Source organism: Podarcis erhardii (assembly GCF_964252035.2).
Source record: "Podarcis erhardii genome assembly, chromosome: 8".
Classification (NCBI taxonomy): domain Eukaryota; kingdom Metazoa; phylum Chordata; class Lepidosauria; order Squamata; family Lacertidae; genus Podarcis; species Podarcis erhardii.
In genome coordinates this window covers 76,800,978-76,822,424 of record NC_138499.1, presented here as the reverse complement: position 1 = coordinate 76,822,424, position 21,447 = coordinate 76,800,978, and the positions used below count along the sequence as shown (strand labels likewise).

The 21,447-nt window shown below is 42.8% G+C and overlaps 2 long non-coding RNA genes across 2 annotated transcripts in view; one reads left to right on the top strand and one right to left on the bottom strand.

Annotated features, from left to right (window-relative positions):
* The window catches only part of LOC309348158, a 149,923-nt gene extending 128,855 nt beyond the window's left edge, over nt 1-21,068 (bottom strand). The window contains exon 1 of the long non-coding RNA XR_014159247.1: nt 20,904-21,068. This is a non-coding gene — a long non-coding RNA (uncharacterized lncRNA). The remainder of the gene's footprint in view (nt 1-20,903) is intronic.
* On the top strand, nt 16,026-17,508 carry LOC309348257. Its single transcript, XR_014159311.1, has 2 exons — nt 16,026-16,926; nt 17,176-17,508. It is a non-coding gene; the product is annotated as an uncharacterized lncRNA (long non-coding RNA).
* Nucleotides 21,069-21,447: the final 379 nt, after the last annotated feature.

The window sequence follows — 21,447 nt, the reverse complement described above, 5'->3', positions numbered from 1 at the left end:
GGTACACATTATTTGGTCAGGAAGCTGCATCATGAAATTCAGAATACAGTGGTGCCCCGCAAGACGAACGCTTTGGAAGACGAAAAACTCGCTAGACAAAGGAGTTTTTCGTTTTCTTAGCCGCTTCGCAAGACGCATCTCCCTATGGGCTTGCTTCGCAAAACGAAGCTTGCCCCGCAAGCTCCGGGGATAGTGGGGAAGCGCAGCGTGTCTTCTCCGCTGTCCCCGGACCTCTTTTGAAGCAAGGGGCGGCGGGGAGAAGATCGCTTCTCCCCGTTGCCAGCCCCGCAATCTCCGGGGACAGAGGGGAAGGCACATGCCTTCCCCTCTGTCCCCGGACCTGGTAAAAGCAAGGGGCGGCGGGGAGAAGATTGCTTCTCCCCGTTGCCTGCCCCGCAATCTCCGGGGACAGAGGGGATTTTCAATGCATTCCTATGGGAAACTGTGCTTCGCAAGACAAAAAACTCGCAAGAAGAAAAAATTTGCAGAACGAATTAATTTCATCTTGCGAGGCACCACTGTAGTGCAAATTTCAAAATATGGCAGTGTTTCATTTTGCATTTTGTTTTAGGTGGTGTGAATTAGGTGGATTCACAATAAAATCCTAACAAAACCGAATTTCTCCTCCATTTCTATGTTCACCCTTTTTTTGGGGGGGGGCACACTCTTTCAATGCCATTCACAATTTCCCAACTCTGCATTGCCCCTTTATATTAATTCCCTCTCCTCCAAAACAAATTGAAGTCTCCAAAAACAGCATAGCTTTTCTTCACAGCTTGTTGAGCATAGTTGTTATCAGAGGAATGCTTGTGCATTTAATATCCAAGGCCATTTGAATGATCGACATGTATTTAACGGCATTGTTTTATTGCAAGACTAGAAGTAATCATTTGACGTGGTAGATTTCGCTATCAGCTTTGGCAACATAATACATTTACATTAATCTCTGGGCATGCTAGGAGCAACAAAACCTGTTCCTTTGCCATTAAATGCCAGCACAAGCTGCCTTTTCTCTCTCCCTTTTTGGAACTGACAACATGGCTGCCAGCTGTTTCCTAGTATAACTCATATCAGAAATGATGGGCTTGGTTTGCCTTGTACTCAAAAACCATGTCCATGGCTGCTGGCACACTGATAGAGATCTGTACTTCTCTTTTTAGGGGCGTGTGCCCATTTTGCCACGGCCGTCTTGTGTTCCTTGGAATCTCGCCAAACGAAAAGGAGGACCTGTTTGAAACCCTTGCCTTGCCTCAATTGTATTTGTGGTTTATTAAGTTCTTGTCCGGGATACAAATAAATCTTGGTATCACCCATCTGCTGTTGCTTTTTAAAAGAAAAATCTCAACAACGCAATTAATTGTCTTGTAGTTTGAGTTTCCTTGCCAATTTCATCGCCCGTTTCAACTCCAGCCAACTTTTTAGGAAAAGCTGCTGCTGATAACAGAAGATACTAAAAACAATTTAAAGTGAACGAGATTGCTTTTGGTCTATCAGTGGATAATGCTTGGATGTGTTCTTCCTTGGTCATTCCAAGCAAATTTATTGTACTTGCAATCACCACTCCAGATGGCAAGCTGGAAAAAGCAGCTCCTAGCTTTGCACTGGTTATTATAGCAATTCCTATAACACTTCTTTATTTTTTATATGTGTGATCATTGCCTGTAGCAACTTAACTCTTTGTCCGTATTCTTGCATAGAACTAGTTTTTAAACAGTATTACTTCCAAGCACCACTCGCTACTTGAATGTGCCTACTGTATATCTATTCTTCAATAGGCTACTTAAGCATGGCATGTGACTAAGTCAAACTTAAGTGTAACAACAACAACAACAACAACAATAATAATCACTCACACTTTACATTGTGGATGCCCTTTGCGGGATCGTGCATGGTGCTACAGTTCCCAGGGAGCTTACTGGCAAACAGGGGCTGGCTTGCCTCTTAGTGTTAATTTTTGGAGATTCACGCCCAGCCTCAGTAATCAAGTTTCTTGCTGGGAGGTGGGGCCAGCCCCATTTATAAACAGGAGGTGGAGCCAACGATAGCCAGGCAGTTGGCTCTGAAGATTCACCCTCCCTCCCCTCCCTTAGTTTAATGTTTCTTGCTTGCAGGTTAACTTTTTCTTCCTGTTTACCAGGTGCTGCTACAGTCTTTGACTGGCTGCTGTTGAAGCCCCGGGAAGAAATTTCCCTGCATTGGCAGGTTTTGTTTTCCCCGTAGCAATTCGTCACAACTTTGGTGGCTATGGCCTTGGGTGGAATCCTTTAGTTTTTTCTTCCCTATGGGGGGGGGCGTGTGAGGTGGTGACTTACCCCCCTGCGGCAATGATTCCAGGACCCCCTGTTAAAGGGGATTCACTGACAACCTTTCACTGTATGGCCAGTGACACCCATATACATATATATATATATATGGGTGCATATGGGTGTCACTGGCCATACAGTGAAAGGTTGTCAGTGAACTACCCTGCGTGCGGGGATATGGGCTGGGCTGCCTGCTACCCTTACATCTCGCAGAGCACCCCTATATCCCATTTACCCTGATGAGCCCCAGTTCCCCCCAACTGGGGCGCTGGGAGGGATACACGCCCAAGGCCTAAGTCAAGGTCTTCTTACATTCAGAAGTTTAATACAGTTGTGGCCTAATTTTAATTCCATATAATGTGGTAGAGTCTTTATTCCTTCCTTATCATCCCTGGGGGCTGGGGCTGTAACCGCCAGGTCATGTAATAAGAATAAGAATAAAAAAATACATTTTATAAAGTGTTCGATCTCATCATGGCATTTATAGAAGAGTCATGTTTGGCAACATTTGCTATCTGAATATGAAGTACTGCATGGCACTTTGATTCTATGTATGATTTTTATATCCTCTATATCCCAACTTTTTACCAAGAGTTAACAGCAATGTGTATGATTCGCTCTTCCTTTTATCCTCTCAACAGCAACCATGTGATATAGGTTAGCAAAGAACACCCTGTGAGCTTCATGGCTGAGTGGGAATTTGAACCCAGATCTCCCCAATTATTATATACCATTCCAGCCCATGGATGAAGATTATTTTTCAGCCTGCACCTTTGTGTCTATTGAAGATACACACACAAACACATTATTTTTACTCACATTTATGTCAGTAGTGGTCAATATGAACAATAGTCTTTCTCTCAATTAGCCTCCAAGGTGGCCAATAAAGGTAGACTTGTCCATGAAGTTGTCTAATCTTTTTCTGAAATCCATATGGAATAGTAGTCTTGGGGCAATAAAATGGTTTCCTTCATCTGACTCTGCCTATGTTTCATTCTGCTTTGATTTATACCCTGTTAGGGTGCCTGAAACCATAGCAAAGTGAGCTTGTCACATGGCGGCAATATTAAAGAGGTTCCTTGATTTTAAATGATGTTTTGAATCTCATTTGACTGGTGTTTTGAATTTGAATGTATGTTGTCAGTTAGTTTGTTTTCAGTTTTCACATTTTATTTGGTTAGATGTCTTATACAAAGATTGACAGCTCCTTTATAGTACTTCAGTGAAATACATAGGAAATATTTTGGATCTCAAAACAGGAAAGAAATGACAAAATTTTAAATGGAAAAAACCCCATATTGAAACAAATATTTCCTGACCAGGTACATTCTTGTGAATCCACTTCTGAATTTGTCTTGAAAGTGACACAGCAGGTTATGTTTTTCAGACAGGGTTTCTTTTATATGAAATCTGAAAAATGCAGCAGATGTTGGTTGATTGAGCAAAAAAAACCAATTCCACCTTGAAGAGGAAAAATTAACCAAAATATTAAGTAGTTTGGATACCGCCCTCTTATTAGGAGGCTTTCTTCTGTTTACTACTGCTGTTGAAATAATAACATATAATTAATATTATTTCATCCATTGATATTGTTACAAAGGTAGCATGCCAGCCCCCAATCTCTGCCGAGTGGTGCACAAGATTCCAGAGGGTACCAGGTTCTCACCTGGGGTTGTGTTTCCTTTGAGAATCAAGACGCAGTGGAATTTGACTTCAATATATATGGTGGGTTAAACCACAGAGCCAAGAGCTTGCTGATCAGAAGTTCAGTGGTTCAAATCCCCACGATGGGGTGAGCTCCCATTGCTCGGTCCCTGCTCCTGCCAACCTAGCAGTTCAAAAGCACGTCAAAGCGCAAGTAGATAAATAAGTACCGCTCTGGCGGGAAGGTAAATGGCGTTTCCGTGCACTGCTCTGGTTCGCAGGCATTCTGGCCACATGGCCCGGAAGCTGTACGCTGGCTCCCTCAGCCAATAAAGCGAGATGAGCGCCACAATCCCAGAGTCGGCCACAACTGGACCTAATGGTCAGGGGTCCCTTTACCTTTACCTTATATATGGTTTATTCACATGTATGCAACCTGAGTGTAGGTGGAGGAAGTTGCAGCTGTTACAGAATTGTCCTCTCAAGAGTTGTTTGTCCCTGCTTCTCTCATTGCTTCAGCCAGCTTGAGTCTAGAGTAGCCAACCATGTTCTCCAGTCTCTTGGTTGCTGCCTCTTCAGCCAGCAGCTAAGATGGTTCGGGGCTTCCTCCTCCTCCTCCTCCTCCTCCTCCTCCTCCTCCTCCTCCGCATGCTCTGCAAAACAGAGCCCTACCTTTCAGCTATTCCCAGCTTCTTGCAAAAAGCACAAAATCCTTCTTTGACATTGCATCGAGTTACCCTGGTAACCTTCCAAATCTCCTCAGAGCAGGGTCTTTTGCATTATCAATGGCACTTAATGGCCCAGTATTGTTGATTAATAACCTTGCACTTGGCTAGCCCAACCAGGCCGTTTTGCATGTGCTAACCCATAAATTCCTCTGCACCTTGTATATTCCCTTCATATCGCACATATTATCTAAATACTACCATTTATTAATTTCTGCTATGCACCAACAGACCCCAAATCTGTACCAGTATCAACCATATATAGCAAAACATAGACCTCTCTGATACTTGTTATTTGCCCCAGGAATTCTTATTATTCACCTTGACAAATGCAGAAAATAAACCCATGGTTTCTGGTTTCTTTGGATAGTTAACGGCGAATATAAATTTCATCGACACAGGGATCTGTTAGGTTCACTGTTTATCTGAAGCCGACCAGAAAATCCCCCCCCCCATTATGCTATTGCTGGTTTGACAACCTGTATGATTTGTAGATCCTTTGTATCAGTGACAGTGAGCCAGATGGAAAGGCCTTAACATGTTTCTGACAAATAACTAACATAATGTCCCCTGATGATGATGCTTTGCGCCTTCTCTTCAGCAAACACTGCTCACTTTTCCCTTGAAAATGTCAGCAGCTGGAATTTGAGCTGGTGACTAATAAGTCTGAATTAATTGCTGCTGTTAATTTTAATTGGGATTCAAAATGATCCAGTTTGGCATATATTTAAACTACTAATTAAAGTTCACTCTCTGTATTCATATTATATGAAGCAATTACATGATAGCGTATCTCTGAGTTCAGGTGCCCAGGAACAGAGAATGCGGGAAGGAAGGCTGTTCATTGCAGTAATCAGTATGGTGCATTTAACTTCATTGACATTTTACAGAATGCAACTGACACTTCAGTCCTAAGCTTCTGTGCTGGCGCATTGTTGTAATATGGCTTGATCATCATGTTCTGTAACTTTGAGCTGATGCAGCTCCTCATGTTCCCCATCCGATTACCTCCTCTGTTGACATAGCATGCCTTAGGATTAGGCTCTAAGGAGTCAATAGTGAAAGAAGCATTTCAATCGCAAGTGAAAGATTTGATGAGGTGTGCAGTCTTTGTCTGGTTCCTTTCTTCTTAGTTGTGGCTGTCTAATATTTTACACTATAAAGTTGGTAACGCACAAGGCTTCAGAGGTCTCGCTTCAGAGACCATGCGGCAACATGAAAAAGAAAATGCATATTAGGAGAAACACACAGAAAAATTGTGCACAAAATTTCAAGTGGACTTTTTCTTTTATAAAACGCTCAAAGACTGATGAAGAAATGGCGCAAGCTGCACTTAAAACTGGGCAAGTTGGAAAGCCAAATTAACAGATTCAGTCCCTCCCAATCTAACTGCAGTGGGGGAAAGGTAATTTCAGGGGTAATGAAGCCTTAATCTTTACCCAGACCCTGCTTAAGACCCCTCCAAATGACCCCTTCCTTGTTCCAATTAGGCTTGGAAAAAGCCTTCTGTTGGTTGCAATAGTGGCCTTTCTTTCTGGATAGACCTTCTTTCAAGTCTAATTACAGCGGGGTATTACTTGCGATGTACTATCTCTTGCTGATAGGTATCCTGCAATGCAGGGCAGCATGTCCTTGAGGGAAGTGACTTTGGTGGCCTTTTTTGTTGTTGTTAGTCGTTTAGTCATGCCCGACTCTTCGTGACCCGGTGGACCAGAGCACGCCAGGCACTCCTGTCTTCCACTGCCTCCCGCAGTTTGGTCAAACTCATGCTGGTAGCTTTGAGAACACTGTCCAACCATCTCGTCCTCTGTCGTCCCCTTCTCCTTGTGCCCTCCATCTTTCCCAGCATCAGGGTCTCTTCTCATGAGGTGGCCAAAGTATTGGAGTCTCAGCTTCAGGATCCATCCTTCCAGTGAGCACTCAGGGCTGATTTCCTGAAGAATGGATAGGTTTGATCTTCTTGCAGTCCATGGGACTCTCAAGAGTCTCCTCCAGAACCATAATTCAAAAACATCAATTCTTCGGCGATCAGCCTTTTTTATGGTCCATACATCACTACTGGGAAAATCATAGCTTTAACTATACGGACCTTTGTTGGCAAGGTGATGTCTCTGCTTTTTAAGATGCTGTCTAGGTTTGTCATTGTATGCAAATCCTGTGTGCAACACCTTACCCATTGCATTTTGTTAGTAGACAGATGTTCATGAAAGAGCAAAGCCAGATTTTGATTTCAAGTTGTTAGTAGACAGGGAAAAACTTAAGGAAAAGAAAAGCAGAAACACAGTGATTCTACACACCCACCTGCAGTCCAATGAGGGCAGTTAATTGCTATAGTTTGCTCAAGATTTGGGGGTAAATGTGAATTCTACCTTGCTCATGTGCTTTAGAGTATAGCGTTTTGGGCTGTAACCAAATGATGTACTTGCATGAAATTAGATTAATAATGAGCACCCATATCAGAGTGCTCTGTAGACTGATAGCTATAGTCATATATATCCTAACCTCTTATGATCTGCCACTCCCGTCTAATGTTCCTAACCCTTCTTTTAGACTTTCCTAGCTTCCTTTAGGTTCTTTATAGATTTTAACTCTTTTTAGTTTTTCAAATCATTTTTCAGATTGTGCCTCTCCCCCCTTATGCTGGTCTTTGACTGTAATAAAGATTTGATTTGATGTACTTGCATGTACATGAATTTGCATGTATGTGGAACAGCCCTTCTTCTCTAAATAAGCTGGGAAATTGCCCACTGTTGTCACTCGATTGGTGTACTGTGCCACAAAAATACTTTCCCTTTCTTGTATGAGTTTTCCCACGGCTGCACATGCTCTCGATTTTCTTTGGTAGGGAGCTTCAGTGTGATTACTTTACGGCAAAGATCCGTCCAAACATTTGTTGATATTATTCCAAAGGTGTCTGACCTAAGTGCCAGTTAGGTGGCGATAGTGCAACCCGCCAAAGATGCTGTCTTTTCTGTGGTTGGCTGAAAAGCCATTTGTGTAAAGCTTTATGATGAAAAATCTTTACAAAAAGCCCTCTCCTAATTCCTAGAGTGAAGAGGCAACAGCCTTCCACGGTAGCTCCTCCCTCTTGTGTTCTCTAAGCCTATCAACTTTGAGGTAAACAAATGAAAGACGACTTTCCAGACAGATGGCTATGTTGTCTCCGCATTCTAATTCACATGCAAACTTTGTAAACAACTCTGTTTTGGCCATATGTACAGCTTTTCATATTCCCAAAACAAAAATATGCTGAGGGTTTCTCACAGTGCAATATTATTAAATGCGCCTATATCAGGTGTTTATGGGAAGACTTTGTTTCCCTAACTTTAGCATCATAGTTGAATGCAAAACTGCAATGCAATCACAGGCAAGGAAGCTACATTTTACAACAACAACAACAACAACAACAACAACAACAACAACAACAACAACAACAACAACAACGATAATAATTTATTATTTATACCCCGCCCATCTGGCTGAGTTTCCCCAGCCACTCTGGGCAGCTTCTAATCAAGTGTTAAAAATAATACAGCATTAAATATTAAAAACTTCCCTAAACAGGGATGATTTAGATATCTTTTAAAGATAAGATAACTGCTTATTTCCTTCACATCTGAAGGGAGGGTGTTCCACAGGACAGGCGCCACTACCGAGAAGGCCCTCTGCCCTCTGTCACTTCTCAAAATGAGAGAGGATTCTCCTGATGGTAATTTATAAGGTGTCCATGAAATGAAATATGCAAATTTTAATTACTTAGCAAAAAGGAAGTGATGTCTTAGGTGCCTATCCAATGTTAGCCATAGCATAGAATTCTAGCAGGTCTACGCTGAATATGACTAATATTGAATATCAATCTATGATGTGACGCGCTAAGTATCTGCTAGCTTTTTTTACCTAAATATCAAAATTGAGTGCACCTTTCTAAAGAGTTGTGCTGAACAGAACACACAAATATGAACACCTCATGACATTTCCCTTTCATGAAAATTTACAGAATGGAGAAAAAATGCACTGAACATGACAAATTGTACAAAATCTGACTACCTCTGTACAGTTAGCCAGATAAATCAACCTCTCCCTAGACTCCGGGTAAATAATTAGGTTTTCTTTTGGCAGGGGGCTTCAACATGGTCAATGGTCAGGCATGATGGGAGTTGAGATTATCTAGATGTTAGGTACCACTTAGCTACTTAATCTCCATGCATAATCCTGTAACTATAACTTATGCTACTACTACTAATAGACAGATACATATTGGGTTGTATCTGATATGTCATATTCAAAGAAGACCCATTGAAATAAATAGATATAAGCAAGACTGTCTGTCTATTGAAATAAATGGATCTACTCTTGAGAACGAAATAGTTGGATAGAATCCACTCTGACAGTGAAAAGACCTTACACAAATTAATGTCCATATTGAATTTCTGACTCCTATATTATAAAATAAATGGAGTCCAACGTTTCTCAAAATATTATTGCCAAGATAAGATAGGACAAGACAAGAAAACCACACTTCCTTGTTCTTTCCAAAATTATTTTCAATCTCACTAATGCATTCATATTATTTTCCTAATCTTTCAATTCAACATCATTTAAGGAACCGTGACTTTTCTTGAATTAAAAAAAATATCAAACATGTTTCTGTCCTTCTGTTATGTCTTGATAGCAAGTGATAAGATGTTCAGTGTTGCAGCTTGGTGTTGACAATGTGATAGATATAACATATTTCATATGCATTTTTCAGCAGTATCTGAAAATGGAAAATTTCATGGACATCAACAAAGCCTGTGAACATATCCCTAATTACTGTAGCTTGCTTAATTTATTTCAATTTTTAATTTTTTAGAAAAGAATACTTTATCACTATTTTGTTCATGTAACTTGGGTCTTGAAACAATTTGGGCTTTAAAACACACATCTGGACAGGACACCTCCTGCCGTAGGTGGCATAATAGCAGTAAGTATCATCAGTGTGGCTGTGAAATTGGAATTGGAGGCGAGTGCTGAATGCATCCCACAGTTGCAACCTCTGTACTAACACTGGCGGGTTTAAGCAATCACCAGAGCTCTATTTCAACCATGTCTGGAGTGGCATGTAATAAGCAGTAGTGATCTGAATGGTTGAGCAGAGAGCTGTGGACCCACCCTTCTTTCCTGACACAAGCAACATAGCTGCTTTCCTGCAGGGAGTAACAGTGAGGTCCCATGGTTCCATTATGCTGCCCTGAGACAAACAACGCACGACTACTCAGCATTTGTTTTGCATCTGTAAAATGGGATTAATAAATTACCTATTTTACATGGGTGTTCAGATGATGAAGTAGTTGCAGAAATCCAGTCATCTGACCCTGATAGAATCATTTATATTACCCTCTTACATTGTTTAAGTGGCTGTTTCTAAATTACTTCTGGGATGCTTCAGGTGTTCTACAATCTAGTACACGTAGGAAAACTAAGGCCCGGGGGCCGGATGAGGCCCAATCACCTTCTCAATCCAGCCTGCAGACGGTCTGGGAATCAGCCTGTTTTTACATGAGTAGAATGTGTCTTTTTATTTAAAATGCATCTCTGGGTTATTTGTGGGGCCTGCCTGGTGTTTTTACATGAGTAGAATGTGTCCTTTTATTTAAAATGCATCTCTGGATTAATTTGTGTGGCATAGGAATTGGTTCATTTCCCCCTCCCCCCAAAAAATATGTAGTCCGGCCCCCCACAAGGTCTGAGGGACAGTGGACCAGCCCCCTGCTGAAAAAGTTTGCTGACCCCTGATTCTAGTGTGTTTAAGCCAATTAAATTCAATAGACTTCATTGTTCTTACTGTGCATCAATTTCTGGTCAATGTTTTCAAATAGTCACTTAGTGCTGTGTAAGAGAAAGGTCTGTATCACATACAAGGTTCTTGTGTTAGTTCACAAAACCCTACACAACTTGGGCCCAAGAACCACCTGCCCAGGCAACAGAGAGCAATATATCTGCCGCCAGCTTGGCTGCAGGAGTTGCCAGAAGGAGGCCTACACGGAGTCATCCAACTGTTTTAGGGACTCCACTCCAGATTTGTTTAGTGTTTACTCCTTAGCCTTTGTCCCTCCCAAAGATATCCCACAAAGCAGTGGAGGTTTAGGATCAGAGTTTTCCTTCTCCTAGATGGGCTAACTTCCCAGATGGAGGAGCCCCACCTGTCCCTCACTTCCCTCTACAGCAGCCTTTCTCAACCTGTGGGTCCCCAGATGTTGTTGAACTACAACTCCCATCACCCCTAGCTAGCAAGGCCAGAGCTCAGGGATGATGGGAGTTATAGTCAACAACAAATGGGGACCCACAGGTTGAGAACCGCTGCTCTACAGCAGGTGCAGAAACCAGCTTCTTGACCGGTGGGCCCATTATTGGTCTCATCCACTCAATCCACCAGAGTCTGTATTCACACACAGGGCTTGAAACTCACTGGTTACCCTCACCTGGCCAGTCAAAGCCACTACCACATGCTGAAAGCTTCTAGGAGCCACAGGTGAGAATTGAGTGCAGGGTGAGGACCAATGGTGGAAAAGCTTTTCCAGAAGGAGCATAAGGTATCCCTCCAACATAACATGGGCTGAAAACAGTTCCCTGCTGACTTTACCCTTAATCACATTCCCGGGATTGCTACAGTGATATGCGTCAAATGGCCCTTAGTGCAAGTCATTTAAAAATGTTCACGGCAACACAATGTTCATTTTCACAGTCAGCAGTATTTATGGTACTTGGGGATGAGCAAATCTGGCAATTGTGGCTTCTCTCCCATTTCTCAGTGTCTATAGCACGAAGTTTTAAACAGAGAGAGGAAGGGAGTTGGAATACGGAAGGCAAACGCTTAGCAGTATAACAGATGAAGAGAAATGAAACTGGAGTGCTTTTGAATGGTGCTCTGGGAAGGGAAGGGGGGGTGGTGAATTACATAGTTACTCAATTAACCTCTGAAGGGGGCTGATTCCTAAACTGTCTCCTATTGCCCTGAAATTCCAAGAGTTGTTTCCAGACCAGAAATTGACGTTGTGCTAATTGCTGGTTTCTCTTGCAAGTTTAAAGGACAATGAAACACTTTCCCCCTGATTTCAGGCTTCAGACCTGCTTCTTGTTAAAGCATATTATCAAACCAAATTTGAGGAAATCTAGTCATTATAGGCTACGTTTTTGTCCCTTTACATTGCTAAAGTGGCTTCGCTCTAGTAGCTTCTTCCAAGGTAATCCCAAGAAGTGAAGCTGTTTGAAGGTACTGAGACTTCCTACCCCTCGCTTCTCAAATGTGGAAAGACTTGCTACTTGCAATTGTGTCAAAAGTGAAATTTGGTGTTGGGTTGTTCTTCACATAAATAGGAGGTCTGAGGAAAGCCAGTTGGAATTATGAGAGGATTTCCTGGGGAGTGGCCAGATTGTGTGTTGGTCACATATCAGCCTAGAACAAAATTTTATGACAATGTGGAGCTTCACTTTCAAGCAAAACGGCTGAGAAATTTTGAGGGAAGCTAAAAGAGTTTCAATGAGATTAGTAAAATTTCCCAAGGCAGGTCTACCCATCCCCATTCTAATATTTTACTGGGATTCCTATGCTGTCTATGTATTAAAGCCACAATTAGCTTTCTTCTTCATACATAAATGCTCATTTGGCACCTGCCATTTAAACTTCTATGCTGAATGAATTGAAACGATTATTATTTGTCTTCAAGGTTTTCAGGAATATTGTCTCCCCCTCAAGGTCGTTCTGCCCTTGCTATCGGACTGCCTATCTATGAAGGGGAGGCAGTTTCACAAAAACCACATTACCCCCTTTCCCACTATTTTTAATTTGGTTGACTGCATGCCATTCTTTACAAATGGTATCAGAACAACTGGTTACTGAATAAAATATGTGAGGGTTTATTTCATGAGTTCATGATGTGATTCTCATAGTAATTTCCCCCCGTTTCTGTATTACTTGCAATCTATCTTACCAAGCTCCTCGCAAATACTGTAACTTCCAAACTAATGTATACGTTCCATTTATAAAGGGAATAAATCATGACCAAATGCAATTTCTCTGTTGGAAACGCTTTTTATTTGTGGTGAAAAGAGGATGCAGATGAACTATAAAGTAATCTAAATATTCCTGCTTTGTAATCAGATGCATAAAGAAGATTAGTAATAGAGAAGTTTCATGCTTTGAAACTAAATTGACTTGGATTCCCCACCCCCACCTCAATGTATCTTAGAGATATTCATATTAGGAGCCTTCCAGCAGAATCCTAGATGCTATGGAGTAGATACCAGTGCCATAGAATTAAATGGGGCTCATTCAGTGAGTTGTCCTACGCTGTCTTCCTTGGAAATATGCTAAGACCCATTGAGTAAAGCATTATTTGTCAGCAAGCATGCATGGGACTAAGACTTGGTGTAGGTTGACATTTGGAAAGGGCTACAAAATATGGTTAAATAATGCCCTGGAAGGGTATGAATGCATAAAAACTGTGCTTTCCTGCTTGAGGTGTCCTGATATTATCATTCCACCCACCTCTCTTTTTTTCTAGCTCTCAGAATAGTGAAAAGCTTCTATGTTTTTGCATAGGTTTGGAAACTGATCTTGAGTTGTTTGAAAATATGTAATATTGTGTTAATTTTTTTTGTCTTGATTTGACTCTCTCTCTCTCTCTCTCTCACACACACACACACACACACACAGAGAGAGAGAGAGAGAGAGGAGGAGGAGGAGATTGACACTCCCATGGGTGAAAGTAAATAAAGCTTTCATTCTGGTCCTCCTGGCTGCTACTGGTAGCCCTTCTACCCCCACACTCAAAGCTTGATTTAAATTTATGAAGAGGCAGCAGAAACCCAGTGTTCCATCAAACTTGGCTTGCTCTGTGTGGGATGGATGGTTGTCGTTTTTATTAACGTGAACTTCATGACACAAATTATGTCCAGCAGAAGTAGAAATGTCCCATTTCCATATTGTTCCAGGAGGTCTCCAGCTTTTGGAGATATGTCTAGTGCATTGTTTTGAGGGCAAATAACTATCAACCTGACCCTTCCAGAGAAGAAGAAGACAGTTCAGAATTACAACAGCGGTTTTAGAGAGATCACAGCTCAGAGGCGGCTGAGGGGGAAAGCTGGGAAATAATGAGAGAGGAGGAAGAAGAAATGCCAGAGGGGCAACAGCTGACAGACACCGTGTCTTTAGAAAGCATTCCAGATCCCCACTCCCAGAACCTGGCAGGCATGGAAAGTAGGAGAGCAAAGAGCTCAAAGGCAGAGGATACTTCGCAGCACCTATAGTGATGACACATGAAGGGAGAGAGGGAGGGGGTGGAAACTCACTCAGAGCAACAACATTATTCCAAGAGGCAGCACTTCCAAGCCACTCTCTGTGAATACTGAATAAAAAGCAAGTGGTAAGAACTTTTTTGTGTTTTATCCATTCTTGGCAACCTGCCATGTGGGTTGGATCCTCTGATGCCTGACAATAGCTGTGCTGTTGTTCACCAAGCTATTGTATATTCACCTGTGTGGCATGTATAGAACCATCACCCTGGTTTCTATGTGGAGATGGTGGTGGAGGTGGTTTTGGATATGTCTCTTTCACACAACTGCCCTCTGAGCGATGCAAGCTGTCAGAGATATGAAATATATTGGCAGATAGAGATGGTGGTTCTGAGTCAAAGAACTGGCCATAGCATCAATTATCACCTGCAGACAATTTTTTTGTCACAACAACCATATTTGCAATAGCATGTGTGGAATTCTAGACATTAAATTCCAGAGTACTAGGCATTAAAAACATAATTTAAAGAAAGCTGTGAAAGGGCTACCCCTGTGTCCATTTCTCTTCCACATGCAATCTTTCACAACCACCCGGAAATTGACTGGCTGAAGAAATGTGAGGGTGCATAACTGGGGTAACGGCAACCCCATAATTTCTCAATTTGAGCACAACCAGCCATTAGCATGGAAAGGAAGACCCCCAAATTCACTATCTTATAAGAGGGATACAAGATCAAAGGTGCAAACAATCAGCAACAACGTAAAGGTAAAGGGACCCTTGACCATTAGGTCCAGTCGTGACCGACTCTGGGGTTGAGGCGCTCATCTTGTTTTATTGGCCGAGGGAACCAGCATACAGCTTCTGGGTCATGTGGCCAGCATGACTAAGCCACTTCTGGTGAACCAGAGCAGTGCATGGAAACGCTGTTTACCATCCTGCCGGAGCAGTACCTATTTATCTATTTGCACTTTGATGTGCTTTCGAACTGCTAGGTTGGCAGGAGCAGGGACCAAGCAATGGGAGCTCACCCCGTTGCGGGATTCGAACTGCCGACCTTCTGATCGGCAAGTCCTAGGCTCTGTGGTTTAACCCACAGCACCACCCACGTCCCAATCAGCCACAAATTCACTCTTAAAAATGTTGGATTCCCTGCAAACCGAAACCGGGATGATGGTTGTATACATGCCACACAAATTAAAATATTGAGAATCCATTCAAGAGCTTTCACAAAAGTTGGATTTTTTTATTTTTTTTTGCAGTACAAGAAAAAGGAGCCCCCCCCCCAAATTCTGGAATACTAGCTGAATAATGGAAAACAAAACAAAACAAGCAACTGTACCACTATAGATGGTTCACGCAGAAAGTCCCATAACTTTTGCACTTTCCCAGTGCTCCACTGCAATTGTAGGCTCAAAACATATTGCAAAAAGATTGATTTGAGAAAAAAATGCATTCAGAAATGCACACTTGGGGTTGCACACTTTGAGAGAAAATACGTATGTTTAGAAATGTATAATTAAAAATAGCATTTTGGAGCAGATTTTTTAAAAATTGCACATTGGTGCAGAAACTGATGGCATGGATTGGGGGGGGGGGTGATTGCATGTGAAAGAGAAATGGACAGGAAACAGAATTATTCATCCATCTTTACTTAGAGCACATGAAAGGGTCTTGGCACCCAGTATGTAAAATTCCCTACTCTCATTTGATCAGACTGTCTATTACTCCGCCAGTGCCCTTTCACTGCTATGGTTCCTTTCCCTGCAAGCCTTTCATTTAAAGTGCTGCACAGGTTTTCTGAATAATCCTGGCCTTCTCCTTTAGTTTCATTTTTGTGTGTGCCTTTCTGCTGCTTATTGTATTTTATTGAATATTGTTTCAGTGTCAGACTGAAGGAAGCCATATTTATGTATTCACATAGGGCTCTTCTCTTCATGGGGATGTGAACCTTGATGGACCAGAGTTCTGATTTCTATGGAGGGTACCCTACACTAGTACATTTTCATTTGTGTGGTCCTCTGTCAGATTGATGACAATCACATACCACCAGGTTTGTGTGCCTGGCATACGCATTGGCATCTGTGGTGTAGGGCTAGCCCATACATTCTTCTTTTGTACATTTGGTTTCCATGGGTACCAAACACCTGAACAAAGCTGTTATTCCTGTTTTATTGGTTTTTTAGGGTGCCTCCATTTTGGAGAGGAAACAAATACGGGTCCCTACACAAAATAAACAAACAGATTAAGGCCTTAGCTGCACTTGGAGGCCTTATTGTGTAGGGCGGGAAGCATCATATAGTGAGGGAGATTCTATTTTGGGGTGTGCTGGCTTTTGAATGTGTGGTTTCATTGGGCTATTATGTGTTAGTTTTAAAAATCGTGTTTATGCTGGTTACCTGCTGAAACCCAGTGTGTGCAATCTCCATATTTGACAGCACCCTGGAAGGCATCTGCATGAGCATGAGCCTCCTGAATTTCAATTCCATCCCTGTTAGTTCAGGAGGAGAGGCAGGAGAGAATTAATCAATGGCTGCTCCTTGGTCTATTTATCAAAACACGAAGGCCAGGATTAATACATTTTGGGCCGTGCACTGTGTTGCAAGGAGTTTCCAGCCGCAGGAGTTCTACTTTCAGAGTTCCTAGAGAATTAGCTTTTTAACAAGCTTTGGCAATGTACATTTCCTATAGCTTGCTGGATTGGAAATGAATGCAGCCGTTCACTACTGCCTTCCAAGGAAAAAGTTAAGGCTTGCGTTCTACCCAACTCATGTAAGTATATTTTCCTTGCAAAAGTTTACTCCTAATTTCCACTTACATATATTTTCACGTTTCCTCATGGACTGGACAGATAAGTGACAGGTCATCTTGTGCAGGGTTCCAAATCATTATGATGATCACGGCTCTTTTTTCAGCCGGAACTCGTCAGAACTCAGTTCTGGCAGCTCTCAGGTGGGTGCCATTGCCATTATAAGAAAACAAGGTTTGTTCTGGCACCTCCTTTCTAGAAAAACTAGCACTGATGAGGATTATAACTGTGTTCAACTGAAAGGGAGTAGCCTCTTCCTTTAGACCTTTGTGCTGAACATGCCAGGATTGGGAAAGGGGGAAGTGAGGGGCAGTGTCAGGGACTGGTCTGGGCAGGAGAGATGGGAAGGGCCCCCTCAGTCTGCTTAGCTCCTCTTGGGAGAAGATGGGGAGTGGGAAGTTTCACCCTCCCTGTCTCCAGCAGTTTCAGAAGGAGAAGGAGGCAGGGCTGTTTCACATCTGCATGAAAAAATGTCTAGCTAAGAGATAGTGGAGGAGGGAGGAAGTTGGAGAGCAGCCAGCAGAGCCCTCCCTGGAGAGTCTGGAAGATTCTCCTTCACCAAGGGCTTGTAGGTCCCTACGCATTCAAGAACAAAGGATGCAAAGGAGTATGGCTCCTGGGACTTCCCGTAGATTTTCAGGATGTTGTTGGGGATGGAAGAGGAAGTGCTCAGAGTAGCCAAAGTCTCCTATGCGTGGAGACATGGATCTTTTATCTTGCAAGCAGATGACTGAATAAAAAGCCATGAAATATGAACTGTTTGTTCTTCTTGCCTCTGAGGAGGAGGCAACGGAGGAGTAGAGGATACTCCGCACCTGACAGGCAGCATGAACAGGGCCTTGTGGTGAGGGAGGCACAAATGCCCCCTGCCCCCTATAGAGTTTGAGCCCTCACACACTCACCTGGATACCTGGGGAGGGCTTCTGTCTGGCAAAAACTGTCTTCTTTTTTAAAGAGTTAGAGAAGCATCAGAAGTTCTGCTGCAGAATCATGTCTTACCTGGCAAGGTTAACTTGCCCAGATCTCGAAATAAGTTTTTTCCCTTTACAGATGGAGCGGAGGGTGTGCGTTTAACCACAGCTGTTCTACTTCTTAATACCTGTCCCCAAAGGAATGTTTCTAACACATGCAAATAAATACACAGGCTATAAATTTCAACTCTCTTAAAGTGCTATGTGTCGTTAATAAGGGAATGTGCTTCCTCAGCTCATTTCAGGGACGGTCGTGTGCAGACGCAAAGTTACCACGCGGAGGGAAGCAAAGCAAAAGAGAGAACCACAATGTCAATCTTGTTTGGGTAGGGAAAACAGTTACATGGGTTGGTTTCGTCTAGCCATTGCTAAAACAAATCGACAACGTGTGAACTTTCTCTAGTGAAGTAGAAGACACAAGGATTCGGGGTAACACAGGATTGTCCTGTTGGAAATATTGTGATGGCAAAGGAAATCTCTAGGCACTGGGTTCCAAGCACCCAGTGAAGCAGGCAGGATATGGTGGGTCAGCATTTTATTGACCGGGGGCTGCCCAACTTAAGTTGGGCAGTAGCACACACACACACAAACACACAGTATACAAAAGCTGACTGGACAGACAGTTGAATGTTACGTTAACACTGGCAGTAGAACAGAGTCCTTCACAACAAGAAAGAGCAGCACTTTAGGTGGTGGAGGAGAGGCCTAGACATGCACACTCACTTTCAGCCACTCAGCATCTTTCTCCCGAGACAGCTGCCTCAGTCTCCCAAATGGTAGGGCTGCCCCTGATTATTCAAGGAGAAATTTAAAGGGGGAAGTGTTTCGGGTTTCATCAAGATTTCTCTGTTCTGCATGTCCCCAATTCTAACTATTTAATAGGTAGGTCAAGGTCAAGGACCCCTGGATGGTTAAGTCCAGTCAAAGGTGACTAGCGGCGCTCATCTCACTTTCAGGCCGAGGGAGCTGGCGTGTGTCCACAGACAGCTTTCTGGGTCACGTGGCCAGCATGAATAAACCGCTTCTGGTGCAACAGGACACCATGATGAGTGCCAGAGCGCAAGGAAATGCCGTTTACATTCCTGCCACAGTGGTACCTATTTATCTACTTGCACTGGTGTGCTTTCAAACTGCTAGGTTGGCAGGAGCCGGGACAGATCAACTGGAGCTTACCGCATCGCGGGAATTCAAACCAGCGCCACCCGCATCCACACACAAACACACAATATCCAAAAGCTGACTGGACAGACAGTTAAATCTTACTTTAACACTGGGAGAAGGAACAAAGTCCTTCACAAGAAGAAAGAGCAGTGCTTTAGGTGGTGGAGGAGAGACTCAGACATGTGTGCTCACTTTCAGCCACTCAGGCTCTTTCTCCTGAGACAGCAGCCAATGTCAGGGCTGCCCCCTGATTATTCAAGGAGAAATTTAAAGGGGGAAGTGTTTTGGGTTTCATCAAGATTTCTCTGTTCTGCATGTCCCCAATTATAGCTATTGAATGAGGGTAGTTGGAAAGCATGGTTGTGCCCTATAGAATTAATAAATACTTTCACTTAGTTCTTCCATCCTTCTTGATGCAAAAATTGCCTCATGTCTAGTGCTGGGAAGGAGTCATAACCTGAATGTGTGTTGGCACCAATGACATATGTACCATATGAAGGGGTGTGTGTGTGCTTTTAGCAGAACCTGTAAAAAAGAAAAACCAACACAAAAATACAAGCCCCTCTCACAGAGCTCAAGGAGAAAGTTGCAATTAGAAGAACATCTGTGTCGATAAGCTTGACACCAACATTTTCAGAAAATTCCATCCCTAGCAAGAACACATACATCAACTCTTCAAATAATTATACATAGGTAGGGAAAGAGTGTAGTTTCAGTCGATATATACAGGCAGTAGATGCTACATTTTTAAATTAGGCATGAGTACAGCCCAGTGGCTACTGATTTCTTAAACTTCTTCTGGAAAAGAGCATGGCTGTAAAGAGAAGGAGAAGGATATAAGCTCAAAACTGGCAATTTCTCCACTGAAGACAAAAGCAAGTAATTTCCTTTTTTGCCTTTAGCACTTTCTGTCACCAAACTGAAGCATTTAGTCCACTTGAAATGTTTTCCTACTTGTTTATTAGGTAATTAAGCGGAGTTTCACTCCATAGCAATTCCCACTTCTTCATTAGCAGATTAATTGAATGCAAATTGCTCGCTCGATGTATCACTTTGAATGGAAAGAAGTTGAATAAGCTGGTGAGAGCATTAACATGTTTATCAACTAGCCCCCGTTTCCATTCATATGCCTCATTGAGGGTCAATGTGCGCAACCCACACTGCATGAAGGCAAGTGGGTCAGGTGGAACCTTCTGGAAGCTGCCCGCTTGGGGGAGCAGTTGCTTTGCTGAGGCTGCTTAGAAGAAGTGGTTGAATAAAACAGACCAAATTCAGAAAGGAAAAGGCTTGGAATTTTTTAGTGAGACATAAACCGATAGCCTGAACAAAACTGAAGCCGAGAGACTGCTGCAAATAGCTGTTTGCAGAAGGGGACCCTTTGACTAAGAAGCCAGGCATGTGAGGCCAGACTGCTAATGAAATGAAACCACTACCACAAAACATACGAAATATGCTAACCCTTTTACATCAGAAACTCAGGCTGAGGAACACTTCTTTGGTTCCACCTGGCAGCTAGACAACACTCACTCCACTGGTGAGCCTTGTTTCATACCCTCCACCATTTCTCTGATGAAAATAGGGACGTCCTATTCCATAATAATAATAATAATAATAATAATAATAATAATAATAATACAGTGGTACCTCGGGTTACATATGCTTCAGGTTACATACGCTTCAGGTTACAGACTCTGCTAACCCAGAAATATTACCTCGGGTTAAGAACCTTGCTTCAGGATGAGAACAGAAATCGTGCTCTGGCAGCACGGCAGCAGCAGGAGGCCCCATTAGCTCAAGTGTTGCTTCAGGTTAAGAACAGTTTCAGGTTAAGAATGGACCTCCAGAACGATTTAAGTACTTAACCCGAGGTACCACTGTAATAATAATAATTTCACTATTTATATCTCATCCATGTGACTGCTTTGCACCAGCCACTCTGGGCAGCTTCCAACATACATAAAAACATAACAAAACATTAAACATTAAAAACCTTCCCTGTACAGTGGAACCTCTACTCACGACCACAATCCATTCTGGAGGCCCGTCCTTATGGCAAAATGGGTCGCTGGGAGAGGTGCCATTGTGCGCAGTCGCGGGCGGCAATTGCCTGCTCCTGTGCATGCGCGAACAGCGATCACTGCTTCTACACAGGCGCGAATGGTGGCAAACCCGCCGGTTACTTCTGGGTTTGCCATGGTCGCAACTTGGAACGTCCGCGAGTGGAGGCGGTTGCAAGTAGAGGTTCTACTGTACAGGGCTGCCTTCAGATGGCTTGGCGGTTAGATAACTCCATACCCGCCAACTGATGAAACTAGGAATATCCTAAGGAAAAGAGGGACATTCCAGGATTAAATAAAAAACTGGGATGGCTTCCGTGAATCCTGGATTGTCCCTGAAAAATAGGGACACATGAAGGTCTCTCGTTTGGAGCCAGAACTCTCTGGATGCAGCCAAAGCTGCCAAATAGCTCTGAATTGTGAATGATCCTTGCTATTACACACTAACTGCTTGAAAACTCGAAAATTAAATTAATCCTTAGCTTGCACTTTTGGGGTGTTATCCT